Consider the following 13,236-nt stretch of genomic DNA (forward strand, 5'->3'; position numbering starts at 1 on the left):
TTTATGTATATGGAGCTGATCTGCATTTCTGGTGTCCAGAGCTACAGATCTCTTTGATTTCAAAGTTTCACCACAGAACTGAAGAAGATACTCTTGATATTAGGGCAGCTGAGACACGTGGCTTTCACTTTTTAACGTAAGAAACTATTGTTCTCGTTGCTGAAACTAAAAATATTTGTTGAATTAAGCCTAAACCCTTCTTTCCTTTGAGCCAGTTTTCTCTGATGGAAATTTTAAAATCATTTCTACTGACAGAAGTTTCTCTTGAACCATTCCCACTGTCTCAATATGCCTATACAAATCATCATCATGGGTGGAAAAATACTGGAATATAAATGGACTTATTTCAGCTCCATGTTCTTTCCTCTTCACACTAATATAGAGGAAGGATGATTCAAGCATCAGCTTGAACTGTGGGAGAACCAGGTTCAATTTCCTTCTCTGCCACAGACTTCCTGCATGACCTTGGGCAAGTCATTTAGGAGAAGATCAGCAAGTGGGATTTAGGGGAGAATCCACAAAGATATGAGTCTAAACCCCAGATATAAGTGCCTTAACCTCAGGTATAGGCACCTAAGTCCCTGTTTTGGCTCCACTGTACTCACAAAACATTACCAAACCCTGTATGTGCCTAAACTCACTTCGCATCTAAGTTTTCAAAGTAAAAATTTCTTAGGCATCTATGTTTCTGCTTCTGGGCATGCACATTGCTGCCTCACTTTTGGCATCTGGATGCCTATCTCCTGCCTAAAACCAGAGTGATTCACCAACCAGGGAAAGGCAGGCATTCAGCCACCTAAGTTGAGTGCGGGCCCTGATCCAGCAGGCATGCTCAGAGGCGGCCTATCAGATGGAATTCCACTCAAAATCTGGCCAGAGGAGGTAGTAGCGGCACTGTCACCACCCATCTTATAACTATTAGCCCAGTGGTTGAGCACTCACTAGGAACGTGGGAGACAGAGGCTCAGTTCCCCCCCTCTCTGCCAGGGGAGGAAAGAGGAACAGGGGTCTTCCACCTTTCAGGAGGTTGCTCTAATCATAGGCTATGGGATATTTTGATGTGGGACTTCCACAATCTCTCCTGTTGAAGCTGTTGTGTTCTTAATAAATAATGAAACAGTGGTTGAAGCAGGGAGACTGGATTCTACCTCCTAGGCGGGTTCCCTAATGACTGGACTAGACAGTTCTCACTCTCTCTGGCCCAATGACTGTTCCACTGTGGATAATTATTTAGTCATCAGTTCATGGAAGATGAGGAACCTTGGGTGGAAGGGGTATGATCCTGAAATCCTTAATCAGGCAAAAGTCCCTTTGAAATAATGTGTTAGAGTTTTGCCAAAGTAAAGACTAGGAAATTGGGTCCAAAGGCTGTAAGGCTTGGAGTAAACAGTGATGCAGACAATTCATCTCTGTGATAAATTGTGACAACTCCTTATCTCTATACAAAAAACTACAAACCGTACACCTGAAATTAGTGATATTCTGTCCCAGAACTGTACCTATAGAACTCTCTCAAAAAGGGGGTGGGGGGGTGTCTGTTGATTTACTATTAATGAAACTCCCCTCCAGAACTGCATCAAATGCAATCTTTAGTAACATATATCCAGTCTCTGCTTAAAGGTTTTGCCATTAGATGTGGTGAAGGGAGGAAAGAGAAAAAAACCACACCCTAACCAACACAGCTATGCAGACACAATACCTAGCATATATTAGAAATAACCAAACAGGTTGTCCTTGGGGCATATTGGGGAGACGGAACCCTTTATTGCCTGCTCATTCCACCTTGACGCTGCGAGTGAGCAATGAGGGGGTTACTTTACAATTCTTTTATCCATAACAGTATGTAAATGTATACGTTTTCAGCAACTCCCCATAGACCCTTATTTGGTTACATTGACACCTATAAAATGAATATTAACAACTACATAATAAATACAATTATACCCACCCATTTGTTGTTTACAGGATTACCATACAGAGGGCAGGCACATCATCTTAAAGCCTATTAATTTTACACTAACGTTCTTTGAAGAAAAGGCACGCTGGGGGGGAAGGAAAATACTTTCTTTCCACCAAAGGCCTTGTGCAGGAGTGGTGATAGTTAGCCTCATCCCCTGCGCAGATGGCCAGGAAGGGAGAAAAAGAAGAAAAATAACAGACTTTAGCTAGAATTCATACCAATTAACAAAGACAAGGTTTGCCTGTGCCTTGACCCTGTTACCTGTAACTTAGGCCTGACCATTTGTCCAACTTTTAACTCTTTACTCTCCTACAGTATAGATTCAGTTATACCAGCAAACAAGTGCTTTTACCAGTATAGCTTTATTTTCTTCAGATAACAAAAGAACTCGTCAGTACAAGCTGCATCCCTACTATGAGGGTTTGCTCACAGCTATACCCGCAAACCCTTTCTGCCATAGACAACACCACAGAAAGCAAGTTCACTGACAAAAAAGCAAGCAGGTTTGGTTGCCCAGCAGGACAGGAACAGTGGAAGATTACGTAAGAACTGGACACAATTAGGCTTTAGCAGCTGGCAAGTTAGCCATAAGCAAATACCAAGGAGAGACTTTTTCTCTATTCTCTAACTTCAAACGTAAAAGTCTGTATGGCAAAGCTAATGATAGAGTTTTACACTTTTTGGAAGGAGGTATAATTTCTAGTAATTAGGTCACCTTTTAGGCTTAAGCAATAACTGACTTAGGCCTTGTCTGTATAAGAAAATGTACACTGATTTAACAAAGTCAAGTTTACAGATTGAACTAGTTCAACCGGTGCAAACCTCCACGTAAATGCACTTAAACCATTTTAACCTATACTTAAACCAGTTTCACTTACAGCAATTATTTACTGATGCAAGCTAAGTCAACTCAAGCATATTTCTAAGGGTTTTTCACTGATTTAACAAGATCAATTTGAAATCAACTTTGTTGCACCAGTGCAGCTTCTCAAATAGACATGGTCTTAGTCACAATGGAGAAGACAGTCCAGTCCAGCACAGCACACACACATAGCATAAGCTCTGACCTCAAACATCTCTACCAAATGCAAAATAGTTAGAAGTTTTCCCACTCATGTCCCACAAGGCTAAGTACTTAGATCTTGGGAGTAGGGGCTTCATACTCATTTCCTATCAGCTTCACGATGATTGTTTTTCAAGCCTTTACTATTTACGGTGATGCATACATATTTAGTGATGCAGATGTGTTGTGCAAGATAAACTTTAATACAAGCATAGTGTATCTAAATGTTATGGACATCTCATCCTACTATCTGTAATGAAGAGGACAAACAGAGAGAACTGCATCTTGCCCACATACGGGATTCTTTTAAGCCAGAATACCTATACCACCACAAACCCCCAAAGTAGATATTCTAAAGTGGTGGAAAGCAGGGCTCACATCAGTGTACCTTACTCCAGTTTCAAACCAGTGTAAATCTAGCCCGAAGGCTTACCTTGGAGAAGTTGCACCACTGCAAAAATCCTTACCTGGGCAAGCCCCATCACATAGGAGGGAACTGAGGTACAGTGTGTGGGACTATTCTTATGCCAACATTTAAATCAGTATTTCAGTTGAGGCACATATTAGGCACAGGATTTAGCTGCATGTTTATTATACCTCTAAGTCTTTATGAGGCAGGTTAGAAGGGAATAAAACTTGTATCTTTGTAAAATGTACTAGACTTATACTGGAAGTACACTTATTTTCTAAAAGTGGGTTTTATTTTTGTTATGGTTGGTTAAGTGTTACCTGTCAGCTCTGTGTTCTTGGGGAACCAGGGTACAAAACTCCTACTGTCTGACTCCCCTGAAAACCCCCTCCATCCTCCCCCCAGCCTCTGCTTGAACCAGAACCAATCAGAGATAGACTTACCAAAAGCAATGAAAAGGTAGTGGGACACACCTAAACCCCTCCAGACAAGGGTGACAGGATTAAGGCAACTCTCCTAGCCTCATCTACATTGAAGATGTGAGGAGGCATCTCCATTAGCACACTGAATGGAAAACAGAGAGCCTAATTTGTATCAAAGACGGAACAAGGGAACATCTCTATTAGCATACCGAATGGAGAATCAAGCTGGAACCTCAGTGAGTTCTGGGATCAGCGAAGAAGGGAAGCACAGCATGATGGGAGATCTCTGCTCCAGACGTTAACGAACCCACGCCTACACACGCACCCAGCTCAGCAGTTATCAAACCAATTCTAGTCATAGATCCTTCAGTGTTTTGGACATCAATAAATCTGCCTGATTGCATTGTGAGCTCCCCCCAAAGGAACACTGCTAATAGCCAGGAATGATCAGTTTCTATTGTCCAGCCTAAACAAAACAACTCTGGTATACTCTCGAATCATCGTTTACCCTTAAACAAATCTAGTGCTCTCCCTTGAACCATTGTTTTGTCCCTTCAAAAACCCCTACCCAAGTTCAAACCTCTGTTCTGATGTCTGGATCCAAAAGCTGCATCAGTTCCACTGGGACTTCACCTTTTCCTGACTGATCCTGTTGGAGGCTCTGCCTGTCTCAAGCACTCCGGACCCTAAGCTGAACAGCCTATCTCCTGGGAACCTTCAACCGGTTCAAGCTGCACTGAGTGGTGAGACCCCAACTCTCTCTCCCCCCGCCTCTGGTTAAGCCCACTTTTTCCCCTCAGACCTAATTTGATATCTCTCTCTTTCTCTTAGCCCAGGTATAACTTTCTAAACGTGACTTTTATAATTAAACTTGGGCTAGATTTCCCCAATACCCCAAGTGAAATCATGTAATACTGTAACTGTTTGGTTGTTTTTCTCTCTTTGTATAGTATTACTATTAGTATCATAAGTTTTATATACCTGGCAATAAAATAACTTTTATAATCAAGCTAGTTTCCAGACTCTCTCCGAACTTCATTTACTGTTCCGTTCTCTCAGCTTCCCCATTTTGCTCTGCAGCAACGCTTCTCTTACCTAAACTAAAGATCCCTGTAGCACCCAAAAATTCTGTGGGGTTTGCTCATCAAGGGGGTTACTACTAGAACAATTGTAGAGTGAAAGTGGGGATAGCGACATGCTGAACCTGTGGCATATAAGGTGACAAGTTTGGAAGTATTGCTCTGCCCAGCCTGCTCAGACGTATTCTATTGCAGTGCGGTGCCAGTGGCATATAAGGGTGGCAGCATGGACGTGCTGTTAAACCCAGCCTGCTGAATCCCGAGATATATAAGGGGTCAGCTTGAGTGTGCTGATAGACCTGGTCCGCTCAGACATGCTCTGTTAATCTGTGTGTGTGGGCGCGCGTGCGTGCGGGGAGGGGGGGTGTTTATTTGAGTTTGGGGCTAGAGGAACCCAGCCCTGGGAAACTTAGGTCCTGCAGGGTAGCTCCAGTAGGAGGGGACTTGCAGAAGGGAGAAGTAAAGCTCCATATGAAAACACAAGTGACACAAGCAGTACATTAATAGAATTACAAACTCCTGCCCCCCAAGGAAAGCAACCTTAATAAATGAGCATACCCCAAGGTGACGGGCAAATCTGATAACAATAGTTTGTATATAATTTACAAATTAAGTATTTACATTAAGAAGAATATTTACACAATTTACACTGACAGTCAGGAGAAACAGCATGCTAAGACATTATAGCAAGCAGCATCTACTAAGTACTTAAACTATTACATCAAGAGAGCCACCCAAATTTTTCACATGTTAATAAATGTCATCTATTGACACAAGTTCTCTCTGCTAACAGGGTTGTGTATAGATAAAAAGGTCACTGCAGAAGCAGCTGCTATACTTTTTCTCCAAGAGCTCATCATGTGTTTAAAAGAGGATCTTACTGATTTTTGTTTAAATGTAGTTTGTCTTTGTCAATCTCCAATGCCCTTCAACAGAAGGTGAATCTTCAAGTGAATACAGCTGCACACAGCTCTTAAATGGGCTTCACCACATCAATTAAAATTGATTGAGGAAGTAAAACACAAGTGTTTATACTTGTATTTGCAAAATATATCTACCTACTTGCCCTCATACAACATGCAAAAATGCTTTCAACATAGCATTTCTCCAAGGACCATGGTGCGATATTTATTCTTACTCAAGTTTATTCATTTAATGATACTTGATAACCTCATATTATTCAAACAGGCAGGTGTTATTCTCTAGTGCGTTCAGGAAAGATGGCAAACTCAGTTAACAGTCGATCCTTTAGCAATACCTTCCTGAATTCAATTCTGCTTCATCAGCTCCTGGCTTCCCCTTCACATTTTCTTCTTCATTAATCAGTTATCACATTGCTAGACTCAGCCCTGCCAGGGGATTAGACTTTGCAATCTTTAGTTGCATTACTTTAGCATTCAGACTGATAAAATGAAAAATGGTTCTCCATGTCCTTTTTACCCATGCTGTACCCATCCCTCCTCCACAGAGGAGAGAGCATTTTCCATCACAGCATACTGCTTAATGACTTCTTATTTTTGTATTCCCTATATGTTAATCAGTTTGTTTGCATATGTTCCAGACAGAATGCCCCTTTATCTTTAAACACCATTAGGTAAGCATTCTAATATGATCTTTGCTGCTCTACTGTAGAGTATGTTCAGACAAATTTCTAAAGTACAGGTACTTGTAACCCACCTTTGCATTTCCACCCCGCCATGTTGTCTCCTCTTGTGTAGCTTGATATTTCACCTACTCTAATTTTACATCACTATGAAATTTGTTACCAAAGTCACTATTTTACTTGTATTTTATAATCACTAGCACACACCTGATCAAGAATTCTTTGGACTTTTATTCCTATGTACAAGAGAACTGTCTTTGCAGAGACAACCAATCAAAACTTTAGATAATGGAAGCCAGGCAACAGGCACTGGAGTTTTCAGTCAGGATTCCTAGGTACTTTGTACATAGCGTATAGCCTGCTACCTGGCTCCCTCCGTTGAGAGAGACAGATGAAAAGCTTATTAGAGAGATCTAGTCTTGTTCCTTTCCCTCCCCTGCTATTGAAGAGCTCATGAACTCTGCAGGAGTTGAGCTCATCTGCAGCTGAGAGGAAAGCTAGGAAGAAGGAATGCAGTTCTTCTAAGTCAGTTACACTTGGAGAGACCAACAGCTTAATTATTAAAACCTCTAAGGACCTTGATGCTGTTCTACTATACGCTTTAGAGAGCCTAACCTATTTGTTGTCTATTTCACTTATGCAAACTGATCTGAGCAAAGGTTTCTAAATTATAGTCTGCAATGAGCTGACTCTCCATTCCAACATCTGAATTTCAGCAAACAACACATTACTTTCCTAATGTTGGTTTCTATATCAGTAATTGCTGTAGTTGCCAGAGGGCGGTTATGTGATCACAAATCAGAGAAATGTTGCCTGTACAATAGGATTAAAAGGGAGGTGGGTGCATCTCTATTAAGATGTGGTCCACATTAAGAAAAAGTTAAAGAACCCCTAGATTAGATCATATTCAGAAATATTAAATATGTCACTTGCATGGACTATTTCTGAAGAAGCTAAGGATTCCACTCATTAGATGTTAAACTAAAATTAACTTTCCAGAAGTACAAGTTTAATTGCAAATACTAGACTTGAACAGGGCTATTAAGTCAAGTGACCTGCATAATTACAGTTTTCATGAAATCTCTTAACATGATACCACAACAGTAACACAGAAATCAAAACCATGAACACAAGGGAAAGTGAACAAATCACAGATTGTTTACAGAGAACTAATGGACCAAGTCATATACAATTATTTTTGGAACAATGGGAGCTATTCTCTGTACAATACTATAGCTGATAATGTAAAGAAGGTCAGGATGCCATAGAGATGCTATCTAAGGCAATTATACTGGTTTTGTAATGGTCTCAACCACAGTTTTAGCAACCTAGGCAGGAGCTGAAAGAAGACTAAATGGATATTTGGAACACTAGCCATTGAATGCAGTCTCTGCTTCCAGTGCCAGATGCATAGCAGGCAAGAGCCAGCCCTGCTGTGCTGCCCAGAAAGCAACAGCTGGCAGCAGAGATTTTGGTTGTTCTGTCAACCCAAGTTCATGGAGGGAATAAGTCCTTCCACCTTGCAAATGCAGACAAAAGAACTGCACTAGACCACATGGGCACTGTCTCAAGTCACTTCTTGTATTTGAGCTGTCTTCCTCTTTATGAACTAAAAAATATGCAAGATGATGGCCAGTTGAAGGGCTGGACCCCAGCCATGTAAAATAACCACTTATTTGTGAAGGGAGAGACATCTCAGTGCTCTGAGCTATACAGTGGAAGCCACAGAAAAATCACAGAGAAGATATTACGAATAAACCCCCTGACAAGGAAGTTATGGCTGGTTTAGACACAGTTGGGGGGTGGGGGGGAAGGCGGGGTTGAGAAATAGGAAGGAAGGATTGCCTGGCTCCTTCCTGCAAGGGAATCCATGCAGGGACTGGAGGCAGCAGAGGAAAACTATAAACATACAGATCACTAGTTTTAAAGACCTATAGTCTTACAATTTCCACCCTACCCTACCCTACCCTACCCACAGAGTGTGTGGTTGATGCCTGCTGCTCACTGAGGTGTATTTAGAGATAAGGAAAAGGTCATACTGTCTCCCATCCCACCTGGTACACTCAAGCTAGACTAGGGCTGGTCTCTATAGCAAAGTTTTACCAGTATTATTTGAATTCACACTTTAGTTTGTACCCTGAAGCTCACCCTCTTCAGCCCTCTGGGGAGGCTGATTACAGCCACAAACCCATTTGTTCAGGTGGGGGAGGGCACGTGCACCGAGGCTGCATATTGCACCTTATCTAGTCCCTGCTTCTCATCTGTCCCTCGCGAGGGAAGAGCTCCCTCATTTCAGGCTCCTCCCCGTTCTCCTCGGACACGGCTGCTCGGGTCTAACGGGCAGCTGACCCTGAGAAATCCGCTCGCCGATGGCCAGCAGGACGGAACCCTTGCGAGAGGCCGGGAGGACTCGGAGAGACACGCGCCGGTCCCTGCAGAACCTGCGCTTCCCTTGTAACACGGGTCACGGCGGGATAGCGCCAAACCCCAGCCCGCCCGCCCGCCCCTCCATGCGAGATGCCCCCGGCCCGTCCCGCAGCCTTGTCTCCCTGACGCTGCAGGCAGCCGGACAGAATCGCACCCCCTGCCCTGCCCACCGCGGAGGAAGAGCGGCTGCGCAGCCCCCGCCAGCGGCCGCGGGACGGGGAGACCCGGGGCGAGCCCCGCTGCTGCCTGCGTCTGCCCGCCAGGCTGGCAGCTCTGCGTCACGGCATCCCCCGCCCGGCTGGCCAGCGGCGCCAGCCCAGGACTCACCCCGGCTCCGGCAGCCCAGGCCCGCCAGCTTGCAACACTCGGACGGCGGCATCCCTCTCTCGCCTGCCTGCCTGCCCGGCCCGACCCCGGCGCTTGGTGTCGCCTAGCCAGACCCCAGCTGGCTCGCGAGCGACGCACTGCGGCGGGCGGTGCCTGCACCACGTGACCGCTCCCCCCCCCGCGCGCCCAGCCCCGTCACGTGACGCAGGTCTGCGCCTCTAGCCGCCATGACACTAGAGGCAAAGCCCTTGAGGCGGCGAGGGGGGGGGCGCTTGTCCCTGTTATGCGCCCTGGGACGCCCCATTCTCCCTAGGCTTTGGGGAGCTGGCGGCAGCTAGGGCTGAGGTGATTCCCTCAGGGGAGGGCAGGCTGTGACAAGACCCAGCCACCGTGTGCAGGCTCCTCCCCACCCCAGAGGAGGAGCCCCCCTTGTGCTAGGTGCTGCCCAGACACAGGACTAGGAGGAGGAGGGATGTTCCCTGAAGAGTGACTGTCCACTCAGGGATTAGCCCCATGCCACAGATGGGGAACTGAGGCACAGAGAGTGACCACGTGACTTACCTGGCCTCCCACAGGAAGGTGCGATAGCACGGGGAACTGAACACAGGCCTCCCGAGTCCAAATCTCAGTCCAGTGCCTTAGCCACAAGAGCATCCGCTGCCCTCTCCCCAGGCCAAGAGAAGAGGCAGCAGCAGGTGTAATAACCTCTCTCGGTTATCATGACCTGTCCTCCACTGAAGAGGGGCGGGGAGGGAAGAGAAGGAGCCTGAGTTCTTGCAGTTCTGCAGTGACGAGTCTCAACTTGTTTGATGTGAGAGGAAACAGGAGAATCATTTTAACCTATACCCTTGTTATCTGGAGTTGCTGAAAGCCAGCACAGAGTGAGTCGGAGAAATAATGTGACCAGTTTCTTTAAACTAAAAACTGCTGGTGGTAAGGTGGCTTCAAAGTTTTTTGACAAAGTGCAGAGTTGTCACAGCAGCAGACTACATTTTTTAAATTATTTTTTGAAAGGATATGCCCACCTATGGATCTTCAGAGATTTATTTCGATGAAGTAAAATGGTAAGATTGCCACCCCTCTGTGACTTTATTTTTCTGGGGAACACTTGGCAATTTATTCAGCAGGGAAAATTAATCTTCATCCACCACTGCTTGCTGGGAAACAGACATGTACCATCACATAATTAGTTCCTAAAATGCTTTAGGGAGACTGATCTCAGAAGATAACTTTGCTTTTTACAGACCAGTCAAAGGAAAATAAGAACACCCTACGGTAATCAGAAAGGAATAGGCAGCTCTGGTCTTGCCTTAGCACAAAAGTATGCTAATAAGGAAGAACAAGCCTGTAAATAATTACTGGTTTGTCTCCCCCTCCTGGTCCGCTCAAGACCTTTCCTTGTCCCCAGTGACATCTTCATCTTTCCCCATTACTGAGCTTCCTAGATATGTATCCCAAGTTTTATTTACCTATAATTTATCCTCCCCTCATTGATTCATTCGGCTGGATCCTTCCTCATTTCACTCCAACTCCTCCTTGCCTTCAAAGGTCTTCATGGTGTGATCCCTATTTACACATCTGGTCATCTTCTATTCCTTTCTATGTACACTTCATTCTGTTATTTGCACTCTTCTTTGCTTTTCTCATGAGTCCCTTATACCTAGAACAAGTCTAATATGGTGCATCTAGCAATCTTACTTGCTTTAGATTTTGCTTCTTTTCATCAATGGTCTTCCCATCAGATACTCCCTATGCCAGTTCCTACCCTTCCATGATGCTACTCCATTTTTTAAAATTAATTCACATTATAAAGTTTCCACCTCCTTTGTAGATTTGTCCTGTTTCCAGGGGTTCCAGATAAAAATGAAAGTTTTCTAATGACTTTATGGAATAGGCAAGGCTCCTATCATAATTTGCAAGGCATCTAGTGTTTAAGATATGTCCTCAGTGTACTTTTCAATACTCATCAACCACAGTATTACATTCAATGGAGCTCTGCAAACCGCCCCAGGGTGTTTACTAAGATATAGTCTGCACTGTGAGGGAGTCCACAAATACAGATTTCTTAAACCAGGTGCACACCAAGCAGTGAAAGATACAATGGAGGCAGAGATATAATTAAGCAATAAGTGAAATGAATTTCCAGAATAATTGTGCATATCAGTCATTGGTAGTGAAGTGCATGACATTTACATTCATTTAGGGTATGTCTATACTGACGGTAGCAAAGTCACCGCCGTCAGATCGACCTTTCTGGATCAATTGAGCAGTCAGTGAAGACCCGCTCAATCGATCAAGAAATCGACCAAGTTAAACCACCTCCTCAAGTAGCATAGCACTGTGTTGACAGCAACGCAATTTCCGTCGGCGCTGTGCAGTGAAGACACCGTGCAGAACGGAAGCACAGCAGTTGACGGGTGTTACGCAAGCAACTCTGCGTAGTTTGCATAACTCCCATTGACTGCCGCCAAATTGCCAGGTAAGCGTAGACCAGGGCTAAGATTGTAATTTAGAGAGGTATTACAAGGATTTCATCCCATTAGTTTCCCCTTCCTCCCATGATTGTTGTCAATAACTTGTGTTAGTTCCTCCTGAGTTAGCCTGGCTCAGATGAAAACTGCCACACAGCAAAATAACACTTAGGTTGCACAGAGTGATTGTATTAGCAGCTGATAAATTGTGCTAACTTGAACTTTAGCCTATAACCCCTGAAGGGCCAGCAAACTCAAGATAAAAACACCTCACACTTGAGATAATGTTTTTTATGTGTTGACAGGACTGGATTTAGGGGAAATGCTTGAGTTATAAGTCAAGTTAACTCTTCAGTGAAGACAAGACAAGAGACGGCGGGGAGGTGTCAGGCATGGAGGAGGAAGCTGGCAGCTGTGGCCCATTGGGTTGCTGGGAGGTGGAGCTTTCAAATGTAACTCCTGAGCATAAAAAGAATTTGAGTAAACTGAGGAAACAGAAGACAAAAATTATCTTTTATTCTCTCTTAGTTTGGAAAGCTCCTGAATCAAGCTCAGATGAGGAAGAAAAGAGAAATTGGAGGATTAACAGCCTTGTTTAAGCACAAGGAAGATACTAGTTCCCAGAGACTTCAGATTAAGGACTGCTTATTTTTCTCCCCTGTCCTTGGCTGGAGGAAGTTGGAAATGGAACATTTTCTTTTGGAGACCTAGCTCAAAGAAGCAATGACCCCTAAATCCTGTTACAGGAGCTATAGCCTAGATGACCAAGCAAAACTAGCTGCCAGTGAAGGTAAGCAGTGGGTCTTTTCAGCAGACAGACTCAAAATCCTGTGGCTGTATAGAAATAGTGATAATGCTTTTCACTTTAATACTTTCAAGAATTTCAAACTGCTTTACAAATATTAATGAGTTAAGCCTCCCACGACCTCTCTAAGGTTGGTGATTATTATTACCCCTCTAAAGATAAAGAAACTAAAGTACATGAGCCTACAAACTTAGTTTTTCAGAACTGACAACTGAAGTTGGGTCTCCAGATTCTGCGCTCTGAATCTGCAATGTAGATGTCAACAGCTTTCAGCCCCATGAAGGGGTCTGACTCCTTCCTGGTTCAGTTTGGGTAGGGGCATACACTTCCATTATTATTGTTTGTTTGTTTGTTTGCTTTTGCTTATTATAGTTGTGCCTAGGAACCAATCAAGAACACGTCCCCATTGTGCTAGACACTATACAAACACAGAGTAGCAAACAGTCTCCAAGATATTACAATCCAAACATTCAAAACACGCAGCGTATGGGGGAAGATGTATAACACACAACCAGAATGATCAACGTAATGGTAGCAAACAACCTGCTAATTCCATCACTTTTTTAGAAGGGATGGGGGAGAGGCAGAGTTAGTTGGGAGGGGATCAGCTACATGGGAAGAGGGCAGACGAGTTAAGATGAGGTGAAGAGACCGTGAGGGAGAGGATGGG

General features: G+C 44.1%; 2 protein-coding genes across 4 annotated transcripts in view; one reads left to right on the top strand and one right to left on the bottom strand.

The window, feature by feature from the left end:
• Nucleotides 1-9,393, bottom strand: part of GALNT11 (polypeptide N-acetylgalactosaminyltransferase 11) — a 75,875-nt gene extending 66,482 nt beyond the window's left edge. For both annotated transcript variants that reach the window (XM_067542736.1, XM_067542737.1), the window contains exon 1: nt 9,291-9,393. The gene's annotated coding sequence lies outside the window, so the exon portion shown is untranslated. The remainder of the gene's footprint in view (nt 1-9,290) is intronic.
• A 2,921-nt stretch (nt 9,394-12,314) lies between these two features.
• The window catches only part of PRKAG2 (protein kinase AMP-activated non-catalytic subunit gamma 2), a 426,595-nt gene continuing 425,673 nt past the window's right edge, over nt 12,315-13,236 (top strand). For both annotated transcript variants that reach the window (XM_067542741.1, XM_067542749.1), the window contains exon 1: nt 12,315-12,551. The gene's annotated coding sequence lies outside the window, so the exon portion shown is untranslated. The remainder of the gene's footprint in view (nt 12,552-13,236) is intronic.

This window comes from Emydura macquarii, unplaced genomic scaffold, assembly GCF_026122565.2.
Source record: "Emydura macquarii macquarii isolate MOO-44397 ecotype Brisbane River unplaced genomic scaffold, CSIRO-AGI_Emac_v2 contig_719, whole genome shotgun sequence".
NCBI lineage: Eukaryota > Metazoa > Chordata > Testudines > Chelidae > Emydura > Emydura macquarii.